At 47.0% G+C, this 27,254-nt stretch overlaps 1 protein-coding gene across 3 annotated transcripts in view; it reads left to right on the top strand.

The window, feature by feature from the left end:
- pde11a (phosphodiesterase 11a) overlaps positions 1-27,254 on the top strand; it is a 609,195-nt gene that overhangs the window by 512,651 nt on the left and 69,290 nt on the right. Inside the window, exon 1 of one of the 3 annotated variants that reach the window (XR_011592670.1) lies at positions 25,467-25,547. The exons of the other annotated variants lie outside the window; for them this stretch is intronic. The gene's annotated coding sequence lies outside the window, so the exon portion shown is untranslated. Of the gene's footprint in view, positions 1-25,466; positions 25,548-27,254 lie in introns of those variants that run through there. 3 annotated transcript variants of the gene reach the window in all.

The following is a 27,254-nucleotide window of genomic DNA, read 5'->3' as shown; positions in this document are numbered from 1 at the left end:
AGTTTCTTCCAAGGTTAAAAATTTCCCCAAAGTTTCCAAGTTGTTTTAAAAGTTTAAGAGTTTAAAAGTATTTCCAAATTCTTTTTTTTTAAAGTTACACAGGTAGATTGAAGGTTTAATAAATAGATTAAGAGTTGGGTAAAAGTTGATATAAAAAAAGTCTAAAATGTAAATCAAGTTGTTTAAAAGTTAGTGTTCACCGCTAGCGACCTAGGGCAGGTACAGCCCGTCGTTGGGCCGGGCCGGCTGGTTGAGGTGACCCGGACTGCAAGGCTGGGGCGGGCCCTTGGGCCATAGGGACCTGGAGTGTGAGGTTGGGTCAGGCCGGCTGGTTGAAGGGACCCGGAGTGTGTCGTTGGACCCGGAGTGCGTCGTTGGGCCGGGCCGGCTGGCCGAAGGGACCCGGAATGCTGAATGTACTCCCACAACGTACAAAGCCCTGGCTAGACCACACCTGGAGCACTGCGGGGAAGTAGAGGCTCAGTCGTCTCCGAAGGGGGCCCGAAAGCCTGGATGCCGCTGGGGAGAGGTCTGGATGCCGCCGGGGGCCCGAACATCTTGGCGTGCCTCAATCCTGGGCCGAATGGTCTCCCCGCTTCCAGCCCGCTGCAGTCCCGGGCCGATCCACACCCAGTCTAATCCCACTCTCCCACTCACTTCCCATGCACTTCAATATCTCACCCAGTCTAATCCTGGACAGCTACAATTGGAAGATGGTTCAAGGTTATCATTGACCACGACTCACTTTGTTGGTTATTTGTATTTCCTTGGAACGTCTGCTTCTGTGGTTAAAGTGCAATTTCCTATGAAGGGATACTGATGCCAGCGCCTGCCGCTACTTGTATACCTTTGACTGTCCATATAACCTTCTTAAACCAGTGAGCAGCAACAGCATAGCTAGAAGCAAGAAAGGCCAGCTGCAATAATAAGGCCATTTTCATGTTTAATACATTGGCCTGCATATAGATCCCAACTTGCTCGGACATATCTTCCCACTTGTTACAACCAGTTCCCATGTTTTATTGTATTTAAACCATAACAACGACAACAATTTGCATTTATATAGCGCCTTTAACATAGTAAAACATCCCAAGGCACTTCACAGGAGCATTAAGAGAATTTGACATGGAGCCACATAAAGAGATATTAGGACATATGACCAAAAGCTTGGTCAAAGAGGTAGGTTTTAAGAAGCATCTTAAAGGAGGAAAGAGAAGTTGAGAGATGGAGAGAATTAAGGAGGGAATGTCAGAGCTTAGGGCCTAGGCAGCTGAAGGCATGGCCACCAAAGGTGGAGTGATTAAAATAGGGAAATGCGCAAAAGGTCAGAATTGGAGGAGTGTAGAGATCTCAGAGGGTTGTAGGGCCGGAGGAGGTGACAGAGATAGGGAGGGGTGAGGTCATGGAGGGATTAGAAAACAAGGATGAGAATTTTAAAATTGATGCATTGCCGAAACGGGAGCCAATATAGGCCAGTGACCACAGGGTGATGGGTGAATGGAACTTGGTGCACATTAGGATACAAGCAGCAAAGTTTTGGATGAGCTCAAGTTTATGGAGGGTGGAAGATGGGAGGCTGGCTAGGTGAGCATTGGAATAGTAGAGTAGAGGTAACAAATAAACACCTCCCATCACTGAAATAAAATTAACCCTAATCTTATGCCCATCCCTAATCCTAAATCTAAAGCCACTTTAACTCTAACCTTAAATATAGCTTCCAGCTCAAACCAGAGCTGAAGTTTCCCAACCTTTACCTGGGAAGATTATTTGGCAACAAGGCTGCTGGGATTAACATTAAAATGGGAGGAAGCAGCAAGAAGGTTGACTGAAGAAAAGCAGAAACCTGATGAAAATTTAAGCTGTAAACAAAACCTGCAGTAGTAATGGCCTTTTTGAGAGCATATGTCAGTAAATCTGATGAACTAACAATGAAGCAGGTGCAAAAAAAAATGTTCTAAATCTCAAATTCCTAATCTCAAGTTCTAACAGCAAATGAAAAACAAATCAAAATTTTGAAGTCTCATGAAGATCGAGAACAAGCGCGATAGCTTGACAGTGGGACACTATCCCTTGGTTTGCTCGATCTTTGATTGTTGCCAGGCAGCGTATTCTAGTCTTGTTGCAACAGATAGGCCCCAAGTTTCGGCCCGCACCGAAAATGGCGCACCTCCGAGCTGGACGCCTGTTCTTCGCGCCTAAAAGTGCGCTAGAAAAAAACTTCGATATTCTCCGACTCCTCGGAGCTTGATCTCAGCTTGGCGCGGCGCGCTCTTCATAGCGGGGGGCGGAGCCAAACACTCGTGCCGATTCTGTAAGTAGTGGGGGGCGGGCAACCCTGCGCGTGCACGTTGGAGCGTGCGCGCATGCGCAGTGTCAAACAAACATTGGCAGTCGGCCATTTTTAAAAGGACTCGGCTGCCGTCGAGCCACTGACGCCGCCCCTTAAGCGTGGCCGAATGGCCTCAACCCCCTTGAAAAGCTGCGTGCGTCTGGTGTTGATCCTTCGGCTGCTGTCGAGCCACTGACGCCGCTCTTATCCCATGGCCGAATGGCCTCAGCCCCCTTGAAAAGCTGTGTGCCTCCGGTGTTGATCCTTCGGCTGCCGGCCAGCCACTAACAGAATGAAGGCCTGCCTGCAGCACCACAGCTCAGCTCGAAGGCTGCTTGCTGCCGCTGTTGGGGCTGCTGTCGAGACACTGACGCCACACCCCTGCCTGTCTCCAACATGAAAGGCCTGCCTGAAGCACAGGTAGGAACATGGTTTATTTAATCTTTTCTTTGGTTATAAATTTTTATTCAGGTTGGATTTATTTGTATAATATTTGTATGAGTATAACTAAGGATTGATTGTAGAATTTAATGGCTTCCCTTCACCCGCCTCCCCCCCACCTCGTTCCCTACGCCTAATTTGTAACCTACGCCTGATTTTCTAAAGTGTAGACAAGGTTTTTTCGAGTGTACAAAAATCTTCACTTACTCCATTCTAAGTTCGTTTGGAGTAAGTTTTCACTGCCGAAACTTTGAAAACAGGCGTAAGTGGCCAGACACGCCCCCTTTTGAAAAGAAAATTCTGTTCCAAAGTGAAACTGTTCTAACTAAATGCCAAGAATTTGAATTTCTAAGATACTCCGTTCTACACCAGTTGCTCCAAAAAATCAGGAGCAACTGAGGCCGAAACTTGGGCCCTTAGTTACCATCACATTTGTCCTATATCTTGATGCAGTCAGACATAATGTATATTCTGTATCCAGACCAGGATATCCTTTATTGGCAGGTCCACCTTTTCTGGAGTGCTCCTCATACTGCACTGATGCAAGATCCGCATAGCAGGGTCATGTTCAGCAGATGTACAAGTTTCAAGACTGGATTTTGGGATTTCTATATCTTTTCTTCCACCTTTTTACGGTTTTTGCAATCAACAACAGTTTGTTTCAGTGACTACTCCTTCTGCAATCACTTCTCCCTCCCATACCTTTCTCCCACCTCTTCTATAATGTATAAATATTAATTGATATTTAAATAAACGGTTTGGACTGTGGAATCGGAAGTACAATTTCAAAATTTGCGGACAACACCAAATTGGGGGGAGGGTGTATTAAATACAGAGGACCACAGCGACAAACACAGGAAGACATTAATAAACTTGCAGAATGGGGATGTAATTGGCAAATGAATTTCAATATAGGTAAGTATGATGTGGTATTTTTGTAGGAAGAAGAAGGAAGCACATACTCCTTGAACAGTAAGAGTCTAAATGGGGTAGAGGAATAAAGAAATCTAGGGGTACAGATACACAAATCACTAAAAGTAGTGACGCAGGTTACTATTAAAAAAAGCAAACAAAGCATTGGGGTTCACTTCAGTTAGAATTGACAAGCAGAGAAGTTATGTTAAACTTGTATAGCACCTTGGTTAAAACACACTTGGAATACTGTGAACATTTGGTCACCATATTATAAAAAGGATATAGAGGCACTGGAGAAGGTGCAAACATTTTTTTATTGGAATGATACCCAGAACTGAGAGATTATACTTATCAGGAAAGATTGAACAGGCTGGGGTTCTTGTCTCTGGAAAAGAGAAGACAAGGGTGATCTGATAGATGAAGGGATTTGACAGGGTAGACATAGAGAAGATATTTCCACTTGTGGGGGAGACTAGAACTACAGGCCATAAATATAAGATAGTCACTAATAAATCTAACAGGGAATTCAGGAGAAACTTCTTTACCCAGAGAGTGGTTAGAATGTGGAACATTACCACAAGGAGTAGTTGAGGTAATTAGCATAGATGTATTTAAGGATAGGCTAGATAAACACATGAAGGAGAAAGGAATAGAAGGATATGTTGATGGAGTTAGATGAAGAAGCGTGGGAGGAGGCTCGAGTGGAATATAAACACCGGCATGGACCTTTTGGGCCAAATGACCTGTTTGGGAGAAATTCAGATTGTAACACTAATTCTTGACTGGAGGCACTCTATTCCTCTTTTTAAAAATTAAAAACAAGGCTTACGCCTGTTTTAATATCTTCGTTTTGTGGGCTATTTAAATTTTCTTTTCTCTGCTACATACTTTGTATTTCTCCTTCTGTCTAATTAATGGCTTCTGTCATCATTGGTGAACTTTTTGGATTTACTTTCTTTATCCCTATTGAACTGGTAACCATCACAGGGGAAATCATTCTGTTGCATTAATGTAGGTATAAACTGTTAGTAAAAAATCTTTTCTGACAAATTGCAGATCTCTGATGAACTAATGAGCCAGAATAATGTCATCAGCAAGGTAGTTTGGCTATTTTTTTCGCATCTGTAATCTTTTGAAATAACGAGTTTCAGCCTTATCTGAAATCTGATGATGTAGTGAATTATTTATTACTAAGCACAATCAGCTGTGTGAAGAAAACCAGCTTTTTGGTATGTAACTTTTCACACAATTTTGACATATAAAGAAAACAATTTTACAAATAAAGCTAAAATTGAGTCAACACCGATGATCAAAACTGCAAAAAAAAATTAATGTAGAAAATTAAGCTTTACACTTTAAGATCTATTCACTTTTTGTCTAATTCTAGGCAGTTTCGGTCTTCCTGTGGTTTATTTCTATTTTTTCTAAGGGGGAGAAATTTGGTAGTTTCCCATTTGGGGCGTTAACTTTTTAAATTTTGAAAATTAAGCGCCAGGCACAAAGGATTCTGAAGTTCTTCTAAATTGGGCTTTAACGCCCCAGGAAGGAAGGGGGCAGTAAATCAAGCGCTAATGACCTCAGTGGGGTGTAACAGGAGCACTACCACCAGAGTGCTACTGAATTTCAGGTGACTTGCATTCAGCAATCATCCTTCAATCCTTCACACTGGCTCATTCCAGTTCCTAAAGGGAAGGTTCTATCAAGCTGCAGCTGCTCATTTTCAGCATTCCTGCAACTGAAGTCGACCTGAGACCAACAGAAATACCTCATGGCTATGGCTGCTCCCAATCCAACCAGGGAGAGAAATCGTCAGTTCAGTGACACCGCATTGGAGGCATTGGTGGCAGCAGTGGAGCAAAGGAGGAAAGCGCTGTTCCAGGCCAATGGAAGGAGGCTGTGGCCCCAGGTCTTCAGGGCAATGTGGAGTAAAGTGGCACAGGAGGTCCCGGCCAGTAGTGTCATGGAACGCAGCCTGAAAAAATACTGTAAAAAATTCAATGACCTCAGTCGGGTAGTCAAGGTGAGTACATGCTTCCACACCTCCTACATACCAGCCTCTGAACCTCTGTCTGTGCACAGTGCGCAAAGCACCACTCCCCCACCAAACATCTGCAATTACTTATATTCACATCCTCATCTCACGCCTTGCCTACATTCACAGCTATTCAATGACGGCAGGCATATCTCCCAGACACATAGCTGGACTCTGACTCATATCCATTCCTTTCTTTTGCAGGCCAAGGTGTCACACAGTTGGAGGGAGCAACAGAGGACAGGTGGAGGTGAACCTCAGCTCCAGCAGCTGTCCGACCTGGAGGAGCGAGTGCTGCGGCACATTAGGCAGCAGGTGGTGGGTGCCGTGGCCGTCGGTGACATCGACCTCACTGTGGGCAACAAGGGCATCTTCATCCCCTCTCCTTTTCTCATCTCACTTCCCTCTCACACTAGAAGGCTTTATCACTTTCTAGCTCCTGATACTGTCTGCATTCCCTGCTCCATTCCTGCCCCCCTGTCTTCACCTTACCTTGAGTCTTGTGCCTTTATCCTTTCAGATAATCAGCCAGCAGATGACCAGCCTGTCCCTGAGCCCCTCAATGAGAGTGATGTAGGAGAAGAAGAGGAGGACCCCAGCACCACGTCACTGCATTTCTCACCCACAGGCAACACCTGAGACTGCCACTATGTGTTCATTAGCAAGCTTAGTAGAGGTGTCTGCACTGGGGACGAGCGGGCTGCAGTAAGGTCAAGGGGAAAGGCTAGCTCGAGGTTCCAGCTCCCCAGTGGGAGAGTTTGCTTGTGAATTCTGCTGCACAGGACTCAGATGAGGACCTCGATGGTATTCACAACAAGGGTGATAGCCATGTACTGCAAGATGATAGATGCAATGACAAGGGTGCCTGAGAGCATCTCGGCAATGATAAGGGGCGTGGAGGAGACCACCTCCAACATTGCACAGACCTCTGCGCACACCATGGAGCCCATCATTTCCAGTCTGAGATGATGGTGGACTCCCAGAGAGATCGTGGGGACCCAGACCTCATGACGCGTGTTATGGGTGATGTGGCAGCTTCCGTTGCAGCACAGGCGGAAGCAACGCAATGTCTTAGTGCTGTAGTGCAGAGAATGGTTGCTGACATAGAAGCTCAGACTGTTCTCATGCAGTCTCAGCTGGATGCCACAGGAGCTCTGACTGCTGTCATCATCGCTGGGTCCACCACAGTCGACAGAGGATCTCATGGTGACGCAGCAGGCCACCAATCTGTGCTCCAGCAGATTGGTGGGGATGCTGACGTGCTGCCCTGGGGGAGCCGAGTAGGTCAGTGGAACAGGAACCTCCTGTGCACTCTCACAGGATTACAGCATTCCAGTGAACCACTGCCACTCCACCATTGCACTTGTCACTGCCTGCCATCCAGCCTGAGGTGGTGAAGTCTACAGCCGGGTCTACCAGACTCCGAGCTGGTCGCGGGCGTCCCGCAAGGCCATCTGTAGTCTTTGGCCCTGACACTCAGCAGATTTCTACCGGCCATGTTGCAGCCACTGGGGAGACACTACACCGGAGCAGTAGGACAGGTAAAGGCATTATTAAGAGGGGATATAAGGTTTTGCACAAGGGTGAATAGTCAATTTAATTGTTGTGCAGATATATATATAGATGTGCAGACCAATCGGGAATTGGCGTGTATAAGAGGATAAAAAATGGTCAGTAGAGTGGAGACAGACCAATAGTCATGAAAGTGGATACTTAAGGTAGAGAATTGATCTGACATGTAATATGGTCCAGATTAAAGGGCTTATCAGTATTAGAAGGTTCTGAGGAATCAGGAGTTCCTCTGTCTTTTGGTAGGGATTGTGATTGACCGATTATATGTAAAACTCGCTTATGTATGTAAAGCATGCTTATACACTCGCTTACATTGGGTTAAGAAGAGGGAAGCAGCAATGCCTGATGGTTAATGAACCATCTATTGTATTAACCTTAATACAGACTCATGGAAGCGTACATATTCAGTACAGAACAAGGACAAAAATGTTTGGGAACGTAGATTATAGCAGCATGGGAACAGGATGGTATTGACTGGTAGTTTTGACTAGAGTTCTTGGGAGAGGGATAAGGAGGCACCATCCTGGAAAACAAAGTTAATCAACACGTCATGAGAAACAGGCAAAATTGACACCATTGAATAACACAATCCAGAAGGGTGACATGTGATGGGAGATGGACAGGTGGGGAAGAACCACTCAGAGCTAGTCTGATGAATCAACAAATCAATATAACTTTGCTGATAGCAGTAGACCAATCGATGGTTTTGTAGGAGAGTCGCACATCTCAGAAAATGTATAACTGTCATTGCAAACTGTTGTTCTGGGAAGTGTTCATCGGAACCTTCCCTAGCATGCTCAAATAAAACCGGTTGAACCAAAGTTTTCATCTGAGTGAGTCCGTGGTCGCTATACGAAAGGGCGGGTGTCGATTCCTTATATCAGGGAGTCCACCTCGAGGAAGAGAAGTCATCCTTTTACCCCAACAGCGTGGAATTCATTGGCACCCAAGTCTGATAAGGCGCTCACAGACCGTCCTGGCAGAAGACCGATTGAGTGCCTGCCTTCTCCATTGCTGCTGCTACTGCTCTTGTTCCTCGTCCTCCTCATCCTTGTCCTCCTCCTGAGATGGTGGACCTATGCCTGGTGGCAATGGCTGCGCCCTCATGATGGCCAAGTTGCACAACATGCAGCAGACAACGATGAAAAAGGACACCCGCTCAGCCGAGGACTGGAGGACTCCTCTTGAGCAGTCAAGGCAATGGGACCATTGCTTGAGTACTCCGATGGTCTGCTCAGTGATGTACCTGGTGGCGGCATGGCTCTCATTATATGAGTGCTGGGTAGGAGTGTTGGGATTGCGTAAAGGAATCATGAGCCAGGTGGAGAGCGGATAACATTTGTCTCTGAGCAACCAGCCGCGAGCTTGATGTGGTGGCTGGAACAGAGCTGACGCACGATGAACGCATCGTGGCTGCTGCCAGGATAGCGGGCATTGACGGTGAGGATTTAGCGTGTGTGGTCGCACACCAACTGCATGTTAAGTGAATGGTAGCCTTTGCAGTTACAGACTACCTCAGGATTGTTATGCGGTGCCCACAAAGCGATGTGGGTGCAGTCAATGGCACCCTGCACCATGGGGAAGCCTGCTATGTTGGCAAAGCCACATGCAAGCTCGTGCTGCTTCGGTCTGGTGATGGTGAAGGAAATGTAGTCTCTCCTCCTTCTGTAGATTGCGTCTGTGACCTCTCGGATGCAGCAATTCCTGTTGCACACTGGAAAGATTCACTGGCATAGAAATTGAGCGTGTTGGTGACCTTGACTGCCACTAAGATAGCTGTCCTTACCCTGGTCTGAGGCTGAAGTCTGGCTGCAGGAGGTGGCAGAGCTCTGTGACCACGTTCTTGCTGAAGCGCAGCCTTCGAAAACACTATTCTTTAGTGAAATTGATGTAGGAGAACTGCCCTGGGAGGGTAATGCCTCCTGTTGAGAGCTCTCTTGGGCTTCCTCACTCAGGTCACATTTTGCTGTCTTTCTCTGTGCTCAGTTGCCTTCGACAATAATGCTGGAGCGCAAGGTCCAGTGCCAGTACAGCCCCCATGAAACGATATAAATGTTGGACTTTCAAATCTGTCCTCTATGAAAATCACGAATCTTTAAGAGTCAGAATATTCCTTTAGCTGCAAATTGCTCAAATCAGTCGAAACGCCTGTCTACCTTTTTGAAACCAAGCAGGAAACATTATTGGCCGACTAAAACTTCACCGGATGCTGGCACCTTTAAACAGCTCTCCTCCAGCCGACACCTGACTGAAACCCGACTACTGTCGTTGTTAGCGCCAGGCAGTAACCCGGGGGGTGAGGGCCAATTTTTGTTCCGAGACGCTGCGCACGGTGATAATGTGCAAGAACCCCCGCCGAATTTAGCGGGAAGCACTGTTCTCACCGCGCCCAGTTGCAAACTGATTTGCGCCCCATTAGCGCCCCCCGGGGATGCTAACGGAAGGCACAAAGTAGCCCAATTTCTCCCCCCTAAGTACTTAAAGGAAGCCTTTCTCTTTGATTATTGTCAACATTGGATTAATGCACTGGTAACAAGAGCACACTTAGAGCACCATAGGAGAGCAGAGGACCCAAAAGGAATTTGCAGTGAGCCTCAAGTTGTACAAAAGTCCCAGCACCAGCCAACTATAACTTCTATAAATCTGACTGACTCAACAATGCACTCCCAGGGTAAGTGGCGGGAATCCGGCCTGCTCCTCACAACTCCCCCGCCTCAAGGTCCAGCTTCACTTAAGGTGACTGAAATTCCAGAACTATGATACAGGGATGTGAGATAGTGATAACTATTCAGCTGAACAATTTTGAAAATGGTTTGAAGCGGTTCCAAAATTTAGGTAATCCAAAAGGAAATGGTAGATTCTGCTAAATATGATTTGAAAATAATCTAAGCAATATTGGCATTCTAAAATTGTATTTTATTATGTTGAAATAAGAACATAAGAAATAGGAGCAGATGTAGGCCATTTGGCCCCTCGAGCCTGCTGATGGCTGATCTCCTGCACTATCCCCATATCCCTTAATTCCTTTAATATCCAAAAATCTGTCGATCTCTCTTAATTATATCCAACGACTGAGCCTCCACAGCCCTCTGGGGTAGAGAATTTCAAAGATTCACCACTCTCTGAGTAAAGAAATTTCTTCTCATCTCAGTCCTAAATGGCCGATCCTTTATTCTGGGACTGTGACCCCTGGTTCTAGACTCCCCAGCCAGGGGAATCATCCTGCCTGCATCTATCCTGTCAAGCCCTGTAAGAATTTTATATGTTTCACCTCTCATTCTTCTAAACTGTAGAGAGTATAGGCCTAGTCTACTCAATCTCTCCTCATAGGACAATCCCCCCATCCCAGGAATCAGTCGGATGAACCTCTGTTGCACTCCCTCTAAGGCAAGTGCATCCTTCCTTAGGTAAGGAGCCTAAAACTGTACACAATACTCCAGGTGCAGTCTCACCAGCGCCCTATATGATTGCAGTAAGACATCTTGGGGCCGAAATTGCCCCTTCCCTTAAGGTCTGTTACCGTCGGAAATTGGCGGCCACGTGGCGGAGTGGAATGGCTGCCGATTTTTAGTCGAATGGTCGCCATTTTGAACATTCCGCTCCTACGGTATCCCGGTGGTGACGCACTACCCCACTACTGCTCTGCTGCTGTCAATCCATCCTAAGTGACTCATCAGAGCACGCACTGCTGACGTGCCCCCCAGAACGCAAAATTTCGCCAAGAAAATCTTGCTGCCGCCGCTCGGTGCCACCAGTAGCTTTTTCTGTCGGCGCACTATATTTGGAGAGCTTCTAAAATGGCACTGCGGCTGCCATTAAAGGGGAGGACCAATTGTTGCGGCCGCCATCTTATTTGTTTTGTCAGCCGACTGCCATGTCGGGCTGACAATTATGCCCCGGGTTTAGCCGGGTCGCCAACAGGTAGCCTCTTGGGTGCCAGGCCATTGGCCCGGCGAAACCCTCCCTGATAGCCCAGTGGACTGAATTTAAAGAATTGCAGTGGCTCTCCCCTTTAAGTGAAGGGGAGAGACTGGTGACGTGCCAGCTTGATGACGTCATCAGCGCTACGCTGATGAGTGACAGGGGCAGACAGTCCGCCTGCCCCCCCACTTCCGCCCCGCTAGTGTGTGAACTTCCGCTCTCTGCCACATCTCCGCCCCATTATGACCGACTCCCGGGCAGCTGTTTAAAAAAAAAAGCCGCCAAAGAGCAAAATTTTGCTCAAGAGGCCACCGCATCCACCGCGCTGGTAGAAACAGCTGAAACAGGGTAGGTGCATCGCATTTCTGCCCCCTTTACTCTTATACTCAAATCCTCTTGTAATAAAGGCCAACATACCATTTGCTTTCTAAATTGCTTGCTGTACCTGCATGTTAACTTTCAGTGATTCATGTACAAGGAATCTCGGGTCCCTCTGAACACCAACATTTCCCAATCTCTCACCATTTAAAAAATGCTCTTCTTTTCTATTTTTCCGACCAAAATGGATAACTTCATATTTCTCCACATTATATTCCATTTGCCATGTTCTTGCCCACTCACTTAGCCTGTCTATATCCCCTTAAAGCCTCTTTGCATCCTCCTCACAACTTACATTCCCATCTAGCTTTGTATCATCAGCAAACTTGGATATATTACATTTGGTCCCCACATCCAAATCATTGATATAGATTATAAATAGCTGAGGTCCAAACACTGTTCCTTGTGTTACCCCACTAGTTACAACCTGCCAACCCTAATATGACCCATTTATTCCTACACTCTGTTTTCTGTCCATTAACCAAACATTAATCCATGCTAATATATTCCCCCAAGCCCATGAGTCCCCATTTTGTTTAATAACCTTTTGTGTGGTACCTTATCGAAAGCCTTCTGAAAATCCAAATATACCACATTCACTGGTTCCCCCTTATCTATTCTGCCAGTTACAACCTCAAAAAACTCTAACAGATTTGTCAAACACGATTTCCCTTTCATAAATCCGTCTTGACTCTGTCTAATCATTATATTCTTTTCTAAGTGCCCTGTTACGAAGTCCTTAATAATAGATTCTAGCATTTTCCCTACTACTGATGTCAGGCTAACTGGTCTGTAGTTCCCGGTTTTCTCTCCCCCTCCTTTCTTAAATGGTGGGGTTACATTTGCTACCTTCCAATCGCGGGAACCGTTCTAGAATCTATGGAATTTGGGAAGATGACAACCAATGCATCCACTATCTCTATAGCCAGCTCTTTCAAAACTCTAGAAACATAGAAACATAAAAAATAGGTGCAGGAGTAGGCCATTCGGCCCTTCAAGCCTGCACCACCATTCAATAAGATCATGGCTGATCATTCACCTCAGTACCCTTTTCCTGCTTTCTCTCCATACCCCTTGATCCCTTTAGCCACAAGGGCCATATCTAACTCCCTCTTGAATATATCTAACGAACTGGCATCAACATGTCTCTTCGGCAGAGAATTCCACAGGTTCACAGCTCTCTGAGTGAAGAAATTTCTCCTCATCTTGGTCCTAAATGGCTTACCCCTTATCTTTAGACTGTGACCCCTGGTTCTGGACTTCCCCAATATCAGGAACATTCTTCCTGCATTTAACTTGTCCAGTCCCGTCAGAATTTTATATGTTTCTATGAGATCCCCTCTATTCTTCTAAACTCCAGTGAATACAGGCCTAGTCGACTAGTCGATCCAGTCTCTCTTCATATGTCAGTCCTGCCATCCCGGGAATCAGGCTGGTGAACCTTCGCTGCACTCTCTCAATAGCAAGAATGTCCTTCCTCAGATTAGGAACATAATATTCCAGGTGAGGCCTCACCAAGGCCCTGTACAACTGCAGTAAGATCTCCCTGCTCCTAAACTCAAATCCCCTAGCTATGAAGGCCAACATGCCATTTGCCTTCTTCACTGCCTGCATGCCAACTTTCAATGACTGACATACCATGACACCCAGGTCTTGTTGCATCTTCCCTTTTCCTAATCTGCCGCCATTCAGATAATATTCTGCCTTCACGTTTTTGCCACCAAAGTGGATAGCCTCACATTTATCCACATTATACTGCATCTGCCATGCATTTTCCCACTCACCTAACCTGTCTAAGTCACCCTGCATCCTCCTCACAGCTCACACTGCCACCCAGCTTAGCGTCATCTGCAAACTTGGAGATATTACACTCAATTCCTTCATCTAAATCATTGATGTATATTATAAATAGCTGGGGTCCCAGCACTGAGCCCTGCAGCATCCCACTAGTCACTACCTGCCAGTCTGAAAAGGACCCATCTATCCGACTCTTTGCTTCCTGTTTGTCAACCAGTTCTCTATCCACGTCAATACATTACCCCCAATACCATGTGCTTCAATTTTGCACACCAATCTCTTGTGTGGGACCTTGGATGGCCTAGGATGTAGGCCATCAGGTCCAGGGGATTTATCGGCTTTCAGTCCCCTTAATTTCTCCAGTACTATTTTTTTACTAATACTAATTTCTTTCAGTTCCTCAGTTTCGCTAGACCCTTGGTTCTCCACTATTTCCGGCAAGTTTTTTGTGTCTTCTTCCATGAAGAAAGACACAAGTATTAGTTTAATTTCTCTGCCATTTCCTTATTCCTCATTAGAATTTGTCCTGTCTCAGCCTGTAAGGGACTCACATTTACATTTGCTAATCTTTTCCTTTTTACATAACTATAGAAGCTTTTACAGTCTGTTGTTATGTCCATGTCCTCTCTGAGCTCATCTTGTCCATGAGACCCACTTCCTGCTCCCTTGACCCTATTCCCACCATACTGTTGAACTTTTCTGGCTCCCATGTTAGCTGACATTGTTAATGGTTCACTCTCCCCAGGCACTGTACCCCTCTCCCTCAAGTCTACCGTCATCATCCCTCTCCTCAAAAAACAAACCCTTGACCCCTGTGTCCATACAAACTACCGCCCCATCTCAAACCTCCATTTCCTTTCCAAAGTCCTTGAACGTGTTGTCGCCTGCCAAATCTATGCTTGAATCATTCAAATCCGGTTTTCGCGCCTGTCACTGCACCAAAACAGCTCTCATCAAAGTCACAAATGGCATGGCATCCTTTGTGACTGTGTCAAAGACAAACTATCCTTCCTCGTCCTTCTTGAAGCTTTTGACATGGTTGACCACTATATCCTTCTCCAATGCCTCTCCACCATCGTCCAGCTGGGTGGGACTGCACTCACCTGGTTCCATTCTTATCTATGTAATCATAGCCAGAGAATCACCTGCAACGACTTCTCTTTCCCTTCCCGCATTACCTCTGGTGTTCGCCAAGGATCTATCCTAGGCCCCCTCCTTTTTCCCATCTACATGTTACCCCTTGTCAACATCATCCGAAAACACAGTGTCAGTTTCCACATGTAAACTGATGACACCCAGCTCTACCTCACTATCACTTCTCTCGACCCTCCGCGGTCTCTAAATTTTAGGCTGCTTGTCCGACACCCAATTCTGGATCAGCAGAAATTTTCTTCAATTAAATCAGCGCTACCACTTCCCTTGGAGTGCTAAACAGAGCAAGAGGGGCAGTAGTGGCAGAGCACTGCACAATTCCCGTGCAGCACTGCCGGAATCACAGGCTCATTCCCTCCCTTAAAGGGAAGGGCCAATGCTGAGGTGATTTGAAGGTAAGGAGGTGTGATCCATGAAGAGCAGCCCCAAACAGTCTAAGAGAGTCCATCATCATCATCATAGGCGATCCCTTGAATGAGGATGACTTGCTTCCACACCAAAAGGGATGAGTCCGCAGATGTTTCAATGAAGGACCCGATATTCCGGTCCTGAACTCCAATTGAAGGGGTGGAAAATGCCTGTGAGTGGATTTTCTTTAACGTGTAATGACCGTTGCACATCAGCCACTACACGGGCTTGACAGAGCTAGGCCTTTATCCAGTGGCAAGGGTTAACCAGGACGTCTGGAAACCTGCTCTGCTGCACGGACCTAGTGCGCACACATATCGCAGTGTGGGCTGGCCCGTGCTATCCCTGAGCCCCCGGCTCTTCTGGGCCCAGTACTCTCAGTTGCTGCACCTCTCCCACAATCTCTCGCCACTCCTCCGCCATAAAGCATTCGCCTTCCCTCCGCCACGATCACTCACCGAATCTCAGCCATGATCTCTCACTGCTCCTCCGCCCTGATTATCCACCGCACCTCCGCCATGATCTCTTGCCACTCGTCCGCCCGGACCTTCCTGCTCCTGCTGTACCTGGGCCCCGCCGATGTTCCTGTCCACGCTCCAAACGGAGACCTGGGTTTTGATTACGATACCCAGTCGCCCACCTCCACTTGGAGCAGCATCGAGGGATATGGAGCAATGGTGGGTAAATGGAGCTGATCAGCCACGATGGAAGCAAGCAAGAAATAAAGCACGATTGCCATAGTGAACATGATTCAGTCCTAGATGTGATTAACAGCAGAATTGAACCGTTGCAGTTAGTTGTGAACGCGCTGGGCTCTGAGCAGAGAGCATGACTGAGTGAATCGTTTCCCACACACGCAGCAGTTGAATGGTCCCTCCCCAGTGTGAACGCATTGGTGTTTCAATAGGCTGAGTGACTGAGTGAGTCGCTTCCCACACGCGGAGCAGGTGAACAGTCTCTCCTCAGTGTAAGTACGTGATGCGTCAACAGATCATTTGTGCTTTTAAAGCTCTTCTGATAGTCAGAACATTGAAAGTGCAGGGCTGCTCAATCGTGGCATGGGAAAAATTGAAAAAACAGCATACAGGGGTGAGATTAAAATTTTGGCCTACCTGGCCACAAATGCTTTTAATTACCGCTCCCCAAGCGGCCGGCTGAGATCACACCGCCACCTGCAGCTGCTATTGTCGATACTCAGTGATGCTGCAGGGCGCAGAAGTGAATGTAAGATCGAGGGCGATAACGGGGCACTGCGTACTGGATGACGTCACAATCCCTGGGGTGCAGGAGATCGAGGCAGTAAGGTGTAGGACCAGCGCTAATGCACCATGCAAGTTCACGGGCGTTGGTAATTTTGCCGTGACCAGTTGGTAAGCCATTAGCGCTCCATTATCGCCCCCCCTGGTGGTGCAAAGGAGGCCAATTTCTCCCCCCTATATGTACCGGGGGCAGAGGGGCAGGCAGCAAATTTAACATTGAACACGCTTCTTTCAATTGCCCAGTTTATTCTGGTGAGCAGCGCCCTTCGGTGAGATGGAGAGAGATCCGAAGCGTTGAAAGTGGGGGTGAGAGATTTGAGGTAATGCTTCCCTCTCCCAGGTATTAGCTCCTGACTGAGGGCAGGCATTGGAATGGCCAGAGGTCCACTTCAAGGAAGGAGAAGAGATCAGAGAGGTCAGAGTGGCCGCAGCCACTGTGCGCACTACGTGCTCGCCAGGGGCTCTGTGGTTGAGTGGGGCCAGCGGCCAGGGGGAGGCCAGAACAATGCCGGAGGAAGGAAGGAAGGCTAGGACGACGCCGGAGGAAGGAAGGAAGACCAGGACGTCACCGTAGCCTTGGACAACGTGGACCATTTTCCATACCTCGACAGCCTACTATCAAGCAAGGGCAGACATCGATGATGAGGTCCAACACCGCCTCCAGTGTACCAGCACAGCCTTCGGTCACCTGAGGAAAAGCATGAGGTATATTCTTTACAACATCACAACACACTCAGACTTGACAAGATGGCTCCATTCCTATTATTCTTGCTGTAAACAGCATTAGTTGTATTACCATAGTCGTCCACTAGGTGGTGGAGTAGTCCACTAGTTGGAACTATATTATAATAACAAGCAAATAGAGAACTTACAAAGGGAAAACAAAAGAATAATAGTTAAAAGTGGAGACGTAGAGACAACAAAGTGTACAAGATGGATACAGAAATATAAAGGGGCAAGCAGAAAATAAAAGACAAAGCAAAAGGCAGAAAGGGACACTGAAAGAGTTAGAGTGCAAGACAATAAAACAGTCAGATGAAGATGGAAATAGTTTTTTCAAATTATTGTCTGTGAAAAATGCCATGGGAGAGCAAATTCTATAATAAACTACTGGATAAAACACTCCTGTATAATAATGTATAATGTCCCATAATTATAAGAAAACATTTACTCTAACTCATTAGGAGCAATGTCACTGGAGATCCACTGGATTTAAAATAAAAATGCCATTTAGTAGAAAAAAACAGAGATATTTATCTCTGCCTTGATTGTGTCTTTTCTAATCCTTTCCACATCCTAGATATGATTATTTGACAAGTCAAAATAGGTTACTTGATTCTACGTAACATAGGTATAATGATATTTATAATATTATGTACCATTTCAGCCAACCTACCTTCAAAATAGTTTGAAGAGTTCAGAAATGGATAATTTCAGGTGCTTTATGAAGAAAGATTTGAGAGGTCATGATTCAGATCATTCAAATGCTGGGATACATGGATAATGTTTTTATGAGCAGATTGTTCTATGATCATAGAATTAGAGGAGTACACAATGATCAAGCTGGAAGCATGAGCAGAGATTAGAAGAATCTTTTTAACCACAGAGTAATAGATGTTTAGAATAATCACCCATCACAGGCGGTTAATATTATGTTGAGCTGGATCAATATCTGTTTAAGAACAACACAGAGGGTAAGTAGAGACACAGATAATCAAATGTTCTATGAAATATGGTGGGACTGTGGATAAATCAGTGTGAAATGCAACTGATCAGAGCTAACTAGTGTGGAGTGGAAGAGTGAATTAACATCCCGGACTTCAGCATGACTACCCTTGTGAATTTGGTTGAATTTTGTTATCTGGGAGGTTTACTGTGGTTGGTTGGTACCATCAAGAGATTGAATAGGTTGGGTAGAGTCCATGACATGGCAAATTATATATGGAATCCTTTGAGGACGTGTGCTTGATGGAAAACAAGTCTAGAATGTCCATGTATAAGCTGCGACACTGTTACTGAGGATGGAAACAAAATTGCAGCCGTCAGTGGTCTGGAGAGGTAATTAATGAGGGTTTCCTGAGCCAGTTTATTTGTATACCCGTTCGAGTAGTCATTGACATAAATCATGTGTAAAACAGATGTAATTACCTGTAGCATATCAAAACTGGAGTGCAGCCTTTAAAAAGACAGTTCAGCCTGCACACTTCAGCATCAGATTGAGGGCAAGTTACGGAATGATTAATGCTTGGCTCACTCACTTGACTCTCAGATTCATTGCACGTCTCATCAAACATTTCATCATACTTTTCAAGAATATGTTTACACAGGAACAGCCATACCAATCAGGTAGATGTAACAGGGATGGCCCAAGCAACAGAAGAAGAACCCAGAACTTTACCGACTCCGACGTCTAAGCCCTCCTGGAGGAAACTGAAGTAAGAAAGCACAGACTCCTGTGCCAGCTAGCCTGCCAGGAATCGCACTCATGCCACATGTAGGGAGAGGCCAACACCCTCGTACTGCAACTGCAAACCAGTGCCTTGAAAAGTTCAACAACCTCACCAACACAGGCAAGGTAACACACTTCTCCTTTTCTTCCTTTCCCAGCATTTGCATACTGTTTCCCTCTCTTAAAGCAACGCTTACATAACTAACTCTTCACAATGCACCTTGATTAAAAGTGGCTCTAACTCAATGACTTGCACTACAGCTAGCACAACTAGCAGAAATTACTTGCATGCACAATCCTAAAACTCCTTCCTCCACTTTAGTAAGATGATATCCCCACATCTCTTACTTCAGCTCTGCCACCCCACTTGGCACACACTCCTTAACTGTTAGGATCTCCCTCATTTACTCAATCTTCTTGCAGGAGAAAATGCCGCACAATGCCGGCCAGATGTAAGTCACTGGAGGAGCTTCCCTAACCTTAAACCCTCAAGCCCTACGAAAAGGCAATAGAGCTTGTGGGGAGATGCTCTACTTTTGCTGTGGGAGATGGCAAGGTTGGTGGCATATTGCCAGCGGCAGGTTAATGACGGAGCTCCTAAACTATTGTCCTGGCATCCTTGTGAAGCACCACATAGACACCTCTCACCCGCTTCTCTGTCCCCTTAATCCTCAGGGGACAATGCTCAACCATTCTGAGCTTTGACCTTCCTTTCCTGCAGATCCATCACAACAGAGATGGAGAAAGATGATAATGACAAAAGCAAATACTGCGGATGCTGGAATCTGAAATAAAAACAGAGAATGCTGGAAATCTCAGCGGGTCAGGCAGCATCTGTGGAGATTAAAACTGTTATGTCTTTAATACTCTTATGAATGACTCCATGAGGTCTGGTATTGTACTTGAGCTGTTGTGACCTTGGTCCCATTTATTGTAACTCCAGAGTGAGGCACAAGCATGGTGGGCAGCCTTTTATACTGGGCCCTGCACACCTATGCAGGTGACCCGCAGGTCTCCCACCGCAGTGCCCTCTGGTGGCACACCTTATGTGACTATACAGTTAGTATACATGGTCTACATACATGACATCACTTCCCCCAAGTCTTGAATGCAAATTGACTCATACATTGACAGTGATCTGGGCTTTGCTCTTCCTGGTTGACCATTGGAGGGTCACTTCTAGTTTGGGTGGGTTGATAGTAAAATTTGTTGCCAGTGAAGGTCCCAGTGGTTTCTGGTTTCTGGTTGTAAGTCCATGACTACTCCATTCTCCCCCCCACCCCCCACACAGAGATCATGCTAATGGCCCGTTACATGTAAGTTGCATTCAAGTTCATCACATGAGTTTTACATTTACATCTTGGCACATTGGTTCGGTGGATTACAGTAGCGTTTCTTTTTGTGTGGTACATTTACATGATCAGTACAGGTATATCAGTACAGGTACACAAGGACAGTCTAGTTCCAGCACGGCCAGATGAGATCCGGGTCGCCTGGTGGCGGCGCAGCCTCCCATGCTAGTGGGTCTGTGGGCGAGGTGAGCTCATTTTACTTGAGTTGCCGAAGCGAAGGGCTCTTGCCGTTACTCCTAGTGTCGGGCAGGCCCAAAGACAGCTGATGTGTCTATGATCTCCCTGTCCTTTTCGTTTGCACAGTGTTGCTGCTGCTCCCTGGGAAGCGGTCTGAGCAAGTGAGCGTTTCGTCTAAGCGACGGTGGGGCTGCCTCGTCTTGTCTAGCAGTCACTTTCCTTGAGGGCGCCGTTGTGAGCACTCTCTAGTTTGGGATCCTGGCTGGTCCAGGTCCCGTTCAGAGGAGCCATTGCGGGCGACCCTTTGCTCTTGTGCATTGCCGTGGTGGCGAGTGGGTTTGTGGGCTGTGCCTTTTCCACCCAGGTGGTGGGCGACGGTAGCTGACTGCGAGCATAGGCGCAGTTTACTGTTTCCGGCCCGTGGCGGTTCATGCCATCGGGTGCCTGCAATGTTAAACTGATCTGAGGCAGGGTATCGCTACCGGTGCCTCTGCTCTCCGGGGATCATTTACTCTGCCGCTTGTCTACTTCTGTCAGCTGTGGGAACACTTTATGACACATAGTTCTGGTCCCGGGGATGCAGGCTACAGCATTGGGTAGCCGCTGGACCTGTATACGACCGTTAGGTGTTCGCCCGCTACATTGGCTGATTGCAATTTGCACCTGACATCGCTCAACAACATTTTGCTCGTTACAGCTAGACTTTTACATTGGTACCAATTTCAAGCAGTTCATTTAAAAATGGCGGGTTGCTGGCCTCCTTTAATATGGCCTTACTACTTTTACCCCAATCGTCTTCCTTGTGTGGAACCATGTGTCGTTGCTCCATTAGCGTTGCACCTCGTGGTTTGGACGCCATCTTTTCCCTGTCCATGATGTTGACTGCCGCGATCTTCTTTCCCATGGATTCTGCCACTGAAGCTGGGAAGGCGCCCTCGGATCCAATCTTCCTGCCCAGAAGTCCTGCCACTGAAATCGGGAAGGAGCGTTCGGGTCGTCTCGGCCGGATCATCGCCACACAATCATGATGAACGGTCTGTGCCTCGGGGGCTACGCGGATCTGCTCTCCGGTGCCTGGTCAACCGAAGGTGGGAGCTTGCTCTGCCTCAGAGCACGGGGGGACGTCGACCGCTGGTGGGATGAAGTCTTCCCAGTTCCAATGAATCTTCCCCATCCATCTTCTTCCAAATAGCGTTCGTCCATCACCTGAAACAATCGACAATGGTAAATTGTGCATCGCGCCATTATGGGATACGCTTACATCCGCACTACCAACAACTGATATCAGTTCCTTGGTGTAGGTGCGCAGCTTTGCCTGAATCGGGACCAGCTTGGGTCGTTCAGCTTGATTGTTCCATAGCCTTTCAAAGGCTTCCTGGCTCATTACTGACTGACTCGCCCTTGTGTCCACTTCCAGGAAGACTGGAACGCCATTTATCTCAGACTTCCATTATCACTGGAGGACAATCTGTGGTGCAGGTATATACTCCATACACTTCGTCCTGGGACTGAGCTGCCTCTCTAGCCATCTCCTCGTAATCCACGCTGGATTCACAGCCATCTGCTTACTCCTCTTCCACGTGGTGAGTCACAGCTCTTTTGCACATTCGCTGGAGGTGGCCCTTTGTGCTGCAGCCTTTGAACCGACACTGATGAGCCCTGTAATTACCTCCGCAATGCCAGCATGCTGCTACTCGACTTACGTTTACACCTCTTGGCGGACTCTGAGTTAAAGGATTCGGGGGCCTGTATGCTCTGCCCTAGGCGGATTCATGTTCGACAGTTCTGCCTGTGAAAGGCGCCATTCTATTTACAGTACTTGCCGGGTTTGAGTCCTGAGAGTGAGTCAACATCTGCTTGGAGCTGCTGCTTGAGGTCATGAACGCCTGGCTGATGCTGATGGCCTTCTGCAGAGTGATGGTGGTTTTGGCAGACAGTAGCCTGTAAAGAAGGGTCTCATGACCGATGCCAATTACGAAGTCGTCCTGCAAAGCATCGGCGAGGAATGCGCCGAATTCTCACAGTCCTGCCAGCCTCCTGATGTCGGCAGCGTACTTCGCGATTTCCTGGCCCTCGGGGTGGCGGTGTGTATAAAATCGATGCCTGGCTGTGAGGATGTTCTCCTTCGGTTTGAGTTGGTCCCGAATTAGCACTTTCAGCTCCTCGTATGACTTGGTCATTGTTTTCTCTGTGCAAGCAAGTCCCTGACGAGGCCTAGGCCATGGGCCCACAACTGGTCAACAAGATAGCTCTGCGCTTTTCTGCCAGTGTGGCCGGAACATCGTCTACCAGGTCGTTTGCTACGAAATACTGGTCGAACCGCTCCATAAAGGCTTCCCAATCTTCACCCTCTGATGCACCAAGGTTCGTCATTTTTGCGTGAAAGTTCGTAATCTCGTCACCCGTTGTTATGTCTGTGATGACTCCACGAGGTCTGGTATTGTACTTGAGCTGTTGTGACCTTAGTTCCATTTATTGTAACTCCAGAGTGAAGCACAAGCATGTTGGGTAGCCTTTTATATTGGGCCCTGCACACCTATACAGGTGACCCTCAGGTCTCCCACTGCAGTGTCCTCTGGTGGCACTTCTTATGTGACTATACAGTTAGTATGTTTCGATGATAATGATGTTGATGCAGAGGGAGGTGATCGCAGTCTGCAGCCCACCCATGAGTTTCTACACAGAACTGCTGCCCTGTGCTCCTTAACCCTCCAATTTACCTCCTGTATCACTTATTTCCTTTCCCCCAAGCCCCAGCTCAGATACTTTCACCTGGAGGCAATTAGACAGTGTTACTTAGGATATGGCACTGGGTGATTTATAGAGCATCAGGGAGTTGAAAGAGTAGGAAGTAGGTAAGGATATGCCATCTTCCTAGCGGAGGCTAAGGAGAAAGCTGCCTATGACTTCGGGCTCATGCAACCAGAACTCATGACACCACATGAGTCTGCAGGTCTCAACATTTGTCTTTGTTGCAGGAACCAATAGAGTGAGATGCAGCTTTATTAGAATCTTCAGTAGATCCCAAGTCAAGAAGCAGCCAGGGATCTCCATGAATGCACAGACTGCAGCTTTGGTCGCAGTTGGGAAGTAACAAGACAGCATAGTAGCTTCCAAACCATGGTTGCTGCGATGCATGCTGCTATCTCTCAGGGCTTGCAGGAGATGATTGCTGCCAGTAAAACAGCCATCTCATTGATCACAAATCCAAGGTCCGTTGGAATGGTGATGGCTGGAGTCATCTAGGAAACATAAGAACATAAGAAATAGGAACAGGAGTAAGCCATATGGCCCCTCGAGCCTGCTCCGCCATTCAATAAGATCATGGCTGATCTGATCATGGACTCAGTTCCATTTCCCCGCCTGCTCCCCATAACCCCTTATCGTTTAAGAAACTGTCTATTTCTGTCTTAATTTCTTCCACAGCTCTCTCAGGCAGCGAATTCCACAAATTTACAACCCTCTGAGAGAAGAAATTTCTCCTCATCTCAGTTCTAAATGGACGGCCCCTTATTCTAAGGTCATGCTCTCTAGTTCTAGTCTCTCCCATCAGTGGAAACATCCTCTCTGCATCCACCTTGTCAAGCTCCCTCATAATCTTATACGTTGCCATAAGATCATCTCTCATTCTTCTGAATTTCAATGAGTAGAGGCCCAACCTATTCAACCTTTCCTCATAAGTCAACCCCCTCATCCCTGGAATCAACCTAGTGAACCTTCTCTGAACTGCCTCCATAGCAAGTATATCCTTTCATAAATATGGAAACCAAAACTGCACACAGTATTCCAGGTGTGGTCTCACCAATACCTTATATAGCTGTAGTAAGACTGCCCTGCTTTTATACTCCATCCCCTTTGCAATAAAGGCCAAATACTATTGGTCTTCCTGTTGCTGTACCTGCATATTATCCTTTTGTGTTTCATGCACAAGTACCCCCAGGACCCGCTGTACTGCAATCTTTTTCCATTTAAATAATAACTTGTTCTTTGAATTTTTTCTGCCAAAGTGATAAAAAATCACACTTTCTGACATTATGCTCCATCTGCCAAATTTTTGCCCACTCACTTAGCCTGTCTACGTCCTTTTCAGATTTTTTGTGTCCTCCTCACACATTGCTTTTCCTCCCATCTTTGTATCGTCAGCAAACTTAGCTATGTTACACTCAGTCCCTTCTTCCAAGTCATTAATATAGATTGTAAATAGTTGGGGTCCCAGCACTGACCCCATGCAGCACCCCACTAGGTACTGGTTGCCAACCAGAGAATGAACCATTTATCCTGACTCTCTGTTCTCTGCTAATTAGCCAATCCTCTATCCATGCTAATATATTACCCCCAACCCCATGAACTTTTATCTTGTGCATACACATCAGCAGCACGTCAGGCCTCTGGCCTGTCTCCTCACAGCACCACACCAGGCTGAGCAGGTGCAAACTCAGATGCCAGCCAGAAGCAACTCCCTACCAGGAGCAAGTTGCCATTGGACAAGGGCCACCTCAGTCCTAGGACCTTTTGGAGAGGGTAAGCAGCTAACCACCACCCATGATCCTGGCCTTCAAATTGCACCTAGGCGAACCAGTAGAATAGGTGAAAGGGTGCATGTAGGCACCCAAGGGTAGCAGTGTTGAGAAAGGTTGGCTTATATAGTTTGCAATTCATTGTATTAAAATAGAATGTGCACTGACATAGTGCAAAGTTATTCATAGGAACAGTAGTAGGCCATTTAGCCCCTCGAGCCAGTTGTGCCATTCAATGAGATCATGCCTGATCTGTGATCTAACTCTGTTTACCCGCCATTGTCCCTTTAATACCTTTGGTTAACAAAAATCTATCAATCTCAGATTTAAAATTAACAGTTGAACTAGGAGCAATTGCTATTTGCAGAAGAAAGTTCCAAACTTCTACCACCTTTTGCATGTAGAAATGTTTCCTAACTTCACTCCTGAAAGATCTGGCTCTAATTTTTAGACTATGCCCCCTAGTCCTAAACTTCCCAACCAGCAGAAACAGTTTCTATATATCTACCTTATATGTTCCTCTTATATATGGGCCCAAATTTCCCCAACCCCTTGTTTCGGCGCACACTCCCGAGATACGGCAACTTTGTGCACTGGAAACGGCGCCGAAAAATTTACTCACGATTCTGGCCGCTCTGCTGTGTGTCCCGGGTCCTGGGGTGGCACTCCTCGTGGAATGGGGGGCGGAGCTACAGCCCCGCGCCAAAAACAGTGCCTGCAGTTGCGCGCATGCCCAGTAGAGCGGTCGCGCATGCGCAGTAGCTCCGTCCCACGATTGTGATGATGATGCCTGCAGAACGCGTCCTGCCCCGCCGCACAGGTCGGCGGCTGAGGGTTGCAAGAAACAGGTTGGTGCGACTGAGTGTTGGCGGCGGCGGCGGGAAGGGAAGGGAGAGGAAGAGGAAGAGAGGTTGGGCGTCTTTGGCTGCAGTCTAGTGGTTTGGACCGAGGATAGCTTGTCGTGTAGCAACGTCGTTTGCCATGCTGAGCTGGCTTTGCATTCGTTTGGTTGGGTGGTGGTTTGCCAAAGAGTCTCTGCTGTGCCGTGTGTTGCGCTGGACCTCGGTGTCCTTCTACACGTGGTCCGCCTGGCTCTTGCACACTTGCCAACCGCTGAGCATGCGCCCAAGTCAGTCCCCGTACGTCTCGCCGCCATCGCTGCTGCCAGGCTTTTATCCTCCGACACTCCATGCATGCCCAGCCACTGCTTCTGGCCTTTCTATCTCTCTCTCTCTCTCGTCCGATGTCGCCTGTCCCTCTGGCGCTCTCTCTCTCTCTGAATCAGGACTCCAGAATGATGTAAGCCGAGCCCGGGCTCTAGCGCACTTGTGCACCCACCCACCCCCTCCGTCCGTCCGCCTGTACTAGCCCACCCGGGTTGGTCTTGAGGACAGCGGTGTGCATGTTGTTGTTTTGGAGAGGCCAGCCGGCGCCGACAAAACACTCTTCTGCCTACGACCTACGACCACAGGGCTGAACACTGGGGTGTCGGCCGATCTCCGAACTCCTTTCGGGGCTAAATGGAGTCGTCTGCGGTCCGTCACACAAGGGAGCCGAAGCCCCATACCTCTGCCATGTTTCAGACTGCCGTTTTTAAATCGACCAAAAACCCGAAAAATGGGCAAAAAGGGAAAAAATTCCCACCCGAAAAGCGTTGAAAGTCAGTGGGGCGACAGCCACGTTCTCCCTCTTCTATCCCAGGCCGAAGGGACTCCCGCACGGCCAGCCATTGCTGAGTTTAGTTGAAGGTAGGATTTGCTTCAGCTCTTTATTTGTTAATTTAATTATTTACTTCAGTTCTTTATTTTTTATTGAATGGTTATTACTGCTTGTGCTTTGTTTGGTGGTGCTTGAAATGTTACTTGCGTCGATTCCTTAATTGTAAGTAAGGTCTTTCTGTGCAGACAAAAGTGGACACACACGCTGCCCTAAGTTAGTTTAGTACAATTTTTTTCTGGCCAAATTGGCATAAATGGTGTTAGTGGCTGGGAACGCCCCTTTTTGAAAAAAAAACTGACCTAACCAAAAACCTAACTAACTCACTTACACTGGCGCAAATTAAATGGTCATATTTGCAACTAAAAAGATACACCAGAAAAATCAAGTTACACCAAAAACTCATGGGGAAATTTGGGCCCAATATCTTGAAATCAAATCATCCCTTAACCTTCTAAATTCCAGGGAATACAACCCTAGTTTGTGTAATCTCTCTTTGTAATTTAACGCTTGGAGTCCAGGTATCATTCTGGTAAATCTATGCTGTACTCCCTCCAAGACTACCCCAGATGTGGTCTAACCAGGGCTTTGTACAGCTGCAGCATAACTTCTACCCCCTTGTATTCTAGTCCTGTAGATATAAAGGCCAGCATCCCATTAGCCTTTTTGATTATTTTCTGTACCTGATCATTGCATTTTAAAGATCTATGTACATAGATCCCCCCCAAAACTCTTTGGACCACCATTGTTTATATCTTTTCACCATATAGAAAGTACTAAATTCTACCCTTTTTAGGTCCAAAGTGGATGAACTCACATTTGCCTACATTGAAATTCAC

This window comes from Pristiophorus japonicus, chromosome 3 (genome assembly GCF_044704955.1).
Source record: "Pristiophorus japonicus isolate sPriJap1 chromosome 3, sPriJap1.hap1, whole genome shotgun sequence".
NCBI lineage: Eukaryota > Metazoa > Chordata > Chondrichthyes > Pristiophoridae > Pristiophorus > Pristiophorus japonicus.
Note: the sequence above shows the minus strand (reverse complement) of the source record. Positions and strands in the feature narration are given on the sequence as shown.